The sequence below is a fragment of the Aphelocoma coerulescens genome, chromosome 6 (genome assembly GCF_041296385.1).
Source record: "Aphelocoma coerulescens isolate FSJ_1873_10779 chromosome 6, UR_Acoe_1.0, whole genome shotgun sequence".
NCBI classification, from domain to species: Eukaryota; Metazoa; Chordata; class Aves; order Passeriformes; family Corvidae; genus Aphelocoma; species Aphelocoma coerulescens.
Genome location: NC_091020.1, coordinates 20,092,990 through 20,098,432, shown reverse-complemented (window position 1 = coordinate 20,098,432; position 5,443 = coordinate 20,092,990). Strand labels below are relative to the sequence as shown.

Below are 5,443 nucleotides of genomic sequence, written 5' to 3'. Positions count from 1 at the left end.
ACCAAATGTGCTTCAAAGCAGCCAGAAAAAGCCAAGCCAGAACAGGAAGAAGAAAAATGAAGAGTTGGATTTGGAAGAGTTGGATAGATTTATGAAATGTACTTCGTCTTCTTTTGATGGGAATGTGCTAAAAATACTCCATGAGCTTGATACATTGCATTAAATACATTTCTGTTGGAAGTAGTCACATCTTGTTTGTTATGGAGGAAAGTGCTGCCATATACAAATGAAAATAGTTTTCTGCCCGAGAAAGCCAAATAATTTCAGCAATAAGTTTGACACAGAGGGTGGGGGAAAAAAATGCCACTAAAACTCAAAGATAAAGGATTGTACAGATTTCCACCACTTTAAACTATGTAGAAGAACATTCATATGTTTACCATATTTGTGGATCCTGACATTGGTATTCCTATTCAGGGATTGTCAGTGTTACTGAATGTATTTTGCTGTACTAAAAGAAGAGATTTTCAGGCAAATGCTGTCTCTGTGGATGCTTTCAGAGCTTGTGCTAAAGAGATGCTGTACACCTGCAACAGGATTGAGAATGACAACAATAAAAGCCCAATTTTTATTAAAGCTGTCTGTTGTATGAAGTAAATGTCTGTTACATGTTAACATACGTGTGGTCGGTTCTCCCAAACTTTCGTAAAAAGCTGCTTTCATTTACACTGTGACAAAAGTTTAGGGACAGAATTAGAATGCATGTGTATTACACCATGGCTAATTTACAAATATGATTGCTTTGCTTTAATGTAATTTTGATGACCTGCCAATTTATGAAGTTCTGTCATTTCAACTCAAATAAGTATAAAAGGCTGGAGAATTTCCATAGTACTTTGCTTTTTGTCTTACTGGCTAGCTAGAGAGAGAATTAATTATAATTTTTAAAAATGTGTTTGAGAAGTGTTATTTCTGCCAATGGTTTGTTATAATTTAAACACATCCCTTTGGCTTGATAAAAATTAAGTAGGCAAGTATTAATGACCATTTGTCCCAGGGAAAATTGATTCAAAGGATAGTTCCTTAAACATAGATTTTAACCTTTTTTTTGAGCTTCTCATATTCATTTCCCTTCAGAGTTTCTAAGCTATGTGTAGTTATACAATGCACAATGCAGAGGCATATCCCATTCCTAAAGGCTGTCTTGCTAAAGGTGCACCTTGATGAGCACTTGCCTTATTTCCATAGCTGTGGGATTTGTGATAACTTAGTCCCTTACCCGCAGTTTAACCAAAATGCTGCTGGTAAATCATCCAGTGGCTACATGTGCCACTGGGGCTTTGATTTTCTTTGTTTAAATTAATATGAGAGTTCACCATAGCTGCCTAAATAAGGAGGCAGACATACCAGAACAGGCCAATTAATTTCTTATTGGCAAGGGATCAGCATGGGAACCAAATAGAATCTATGTTAAGCCTATGTAAAACCTAGAACAGAGAATCCTTCTTCTACACACTATCCTGACACCCTAGGGTAGCTCCTGTGGTTACACGAGAGCACCAGAGTGGCATATTTTCATTTTACGAGGTCAGCAAGGCTCATTTCAGTATTTTACTGATATAACTACTCACTGTGAGCTCTGCATTTGAAACCTAATGAGTCTTACAGTTTGCTTTATTTAAAAAAAAAACAACCCAAGCCTTAAAATGAAGGGCAGTGGCCATACTCTGAAACTCATTTTCAAGCTTTATGGTCTCAGTTGCATGTCCATTTCACAGAGGCAATAAAACAATTTTACTTTGATGAATTAGACTGTCATTTTATTTGTTCATGATACTGTGTCAAAAACCTTAACTTGAACTGAAATGGAAAAATTATATGTCATATGAATATTTTGAAGAATTAAAAGAATATACTCAAATTAAAAAAAAGCTACCAGTGAAATTGTTCTGTGAAAATTTATAGGGTTTTTAATGTCAATATTTTAAGCTTAAGAGAAAGTGCATATTTTAGGAGGAACTTAATAGAGGGCACAAGAGTCAGAGCTTTTAGCTGCTAGGGAGCTACAACTCTAGACAGATACATCTGATACACATATATATCACACACATATGTCCCTTGTATTTTAGGGTGGTTCTGCCTCAAAAAAAGAAGGTAATGAATCTATTATTACCTGATAAATATTTACTTTACTACCTATTACATTCCTAGAATCTCACAGAAATTATGAGGATGTTTTAGGACAGGTTGTGGCAACACAGACCTGCAAAGTTGCAGTTCTACCTGTTTTTTTCCACAAAGAGTTTTTCACCCAGGAATTTTCAGACACATAAATAACACAGAGAACATTAGGAACTACACAATACTGATACTTTTCCATACAAGATGAAGCTTATTTTTTTTTCCTGCTGTAACTATCAGGTCTATTACCTCTTAAACCAATGCACAAGGCCACACAGTAACTAGGAGAGTCATCCAAGGCTAAGTACATATTCAATACCAGCAAATAATGTAAACTATATTTTAGAGGATTAGGGAAAAAGTAGGGTTGATCAAAAGAGGTCAGGAGATGAGATGGCCTATTGGGATAAGGAGTTGAGCTTTCAGTAGTTCCTGTAGCCCAGAGTACAAGGGCAGCACATGGACCTGGCTCACACTGAGATAATCCAAGTCCCCAGGCTGTGGATATAACAACAGCAGAGTGGATGATGCCAGAAACAAGGCTCAGAATCACTGTGCTGGATCTGCAGAGGATGCCTCTCTGGCTCTGTCACTTAACCTGTTCAGGGATGTGACAGTGAGCAGTTTGCATTTTTGCAGGGCTGCCTTACAGTGGTTACCACTGCATTTATCAGTTACCATTGTCATTTGATAAAGTAGATGACTTTAAAAAAATTGCATAGCCCTTGATCTTCCACCATCCACCCAAGACTGTCTTTTTCCATACACTCTTGTGGTTAACAGACCACTGATATATTTTGTGGGCAAGCCTACTACACCTTTATTAAATCTCTCCTGCACTTCCCTCTGTTTTTTCCCCCAATTAATCTGTTCCTTTATTGTACAATCTTAAAGCCTTTTCCTAGCTGTCCCCTTGATTCTACTGTAAAATTCTTGCTAAATTATGTAGCTTTACCAATATGACAAAGTGATTAATTTGCTTCAGACCTAAGCAAAAAATAAATATGGTGATAACAGAAGAAAGTTTTTCTTATTGTCATAACATACGCTGATAAATAAAATTACACGAAAGCACGAAAAACATATCTACACATAGGATGAAAACAGTCAGATGGTCTCAATTTTAACAAACAAAAGTAAATTTTATTTATTATTTCAGCCAGCTAGGACTTTTAATATGCAAAATTCACCAGAGTATTGAGATGGAAATCTATTTTAGGTCACATATTTTACCTCGATGAGGTCTGGTAAAACATAAAGATGGTTAATAAAAGAGACTCTTTTCCATAAATAGCTTACCAAGAAATACAAATACAATGAAGTTAAGCTCTTCAAGTTCTAAGTGGCCTGTGCTAAAAACATTGAGTATCTTTTGTTGTAATATGAGTCTTATTTGTAATAAAAAGAATTGCTGCCACTTGCATTGCGAATTATTCAAATTTATACAGCAGACTGATTTAGCAGAAAAGGAAATAGGGTTCTTCTGTATTAAGTACTGAGTTATATTATGTTTTTAAAATGTATAACCCCAGAGGAATATTAAAATGTTAATTTTGATAGTATTTAAAAGGTAATTACTTTTATACAATAAAATAAGAAGTCTACTGAATACTAATCCCTGTGTCATGTGCTTTCTTTGAACTAATGCTACATTAAATAGGGAATCCATTTATTTAAGTGATTTTAATTTAGATTCATGGAAGACATTCTCATCTATAAAAATGTCTGTGTTTTTTCAGGTCAACTAATATAAAATCCTTACTGTATTAAAATCAATGTTGAAGAAAGTACCTACACTTGTTGGATAGCACTGAACAGAAAGAATGAGAGATTTTTAATGGCTCTCCTGAAGAAAGTGTGGTTTGGTTTGCTCACCACAAGTGCTGCTACAAAGGGCACTGGCAGGGGATGTACGGAGCAGGTCGAGACTGGTTGCTCCTAAACAAAAGCTGATTTCATCTATTCAAGCCTTTTCAGGGAAGGGTGAATGCTCAAAAATTTTATTAGCATTTCGGTCCAGAAAAGATTGCTCAGACTAGAAAGCATATTTTTTCCAATTTCTTGAATTATATCACCTAACCTCTTGTCTAGCATGATCTTTTCAATGCACAGAGGGCATCCATCTTGGGACATCCTCAGAAAATGATATGCAGGTGTTTCATAACATATTTCATTTATGCTAGTGTTTTCTTATTTTTAAATCTGTTAAATCAATGCTTATTTCTTTAGCCAGAATCTTTTCCTATGGTTGACTACCTATCTGAATTATTTTGTTGAAAATACCACTTATCTAAGTTGGACATTTAGCCAAATAAACAGAAATTATTTCCAGCTGAATCAAAATAGCTGATAATGTTCTTTGATTTGTAAGAAAGAGATAATAATTAGATTATTTTTTCAACATATCATAGAAGAGATTTTTAGAAGACAGAGTATTTTGAAACTGCTCTCAGAAAATCAGTTTTTCATGTAACCATTTGAGTTGTTCTGAGCAAGCTTCATCTCTCATGGCTTCAATTATCAGATTGAGGAAAGATTAAAGACACAAACAGCAGCACAAGCCGTGATGGGAAATCACATCAGAGAAAAGCCGTATTTGAGACACTGAGCATGTAGGTGCAATTTTCCAGAGCAAAGGCAAACCAAACAAGGAGGTTAAATCTGTGTCCTCAGTCTAGGGCTACTTCCCAGTGCCTGAATCCAGATGTACATGTGGGGAGCATGCCACAAGGCAGGTTTCCTCCCCAGTACCATTCCCTGCTCCATGTCCATGGGGAAGGGAGTAGAGCGCCTGGGCACCAGGTGAGATGGGGCACACACCAACACATCCCCTGCCCTGGGCAGCCCTGGGCACACCACGGGGCACAGCTGTCCCCAAAGCTCAGACTGATGAGGACTAACAGCTCAGTAAGATTAATTTTCAAGCTGGATATCTATTAAACATGACTAAATTTTTTAGCAAGAACGTGAAGCCCTTTTAAAAACGATTTCTGATCAAGTTACAGCCAGTGCAGGTGAACCATGCAAGAGTCATTCATGTGGTGAAACTCACATTGATATATGCTTAAAATGAGGGAGTCATTCATGTGGTGAAACTCACATTGATATATGCTTAAAATGAGGAATGTTAAGAACCTCTCTGCTCTCCTAGGCCATTTACATATGCCCACTCTATATTCATTAGTTTGACATTTACTGCTCTTATTCTGTCAGCAGAAAGATGACTTGATTTTCACTGTTGCTATTACAGTGTCACAGGTATAATAGCACTATGAACAGTGCAACAGATCTACCAAGTGAATAAAATATGATTTCTGAGGAG

General features: G+C 36.3%; 1 non-coding gene across 1 annotated transcript; it reads left to right on the top strand.

Annotated features, from left to right (window-relative positions):
- The first annotated feature begins 3,890 nt into the window (after positions 1 to 3,890).
- Positions 3,891 to 3,985, top strand: LOC138112905 (small nucleolar RNA SNORD116). The gene has a single exon (XR_011151907.1). It is a non-coding gene; the product is annotated as a small nucleolar RNA SNORD116 (small nucleolar RNA).
- Positions 3,986 to 5,443: the final 1,458 nt, after the last annotated feature.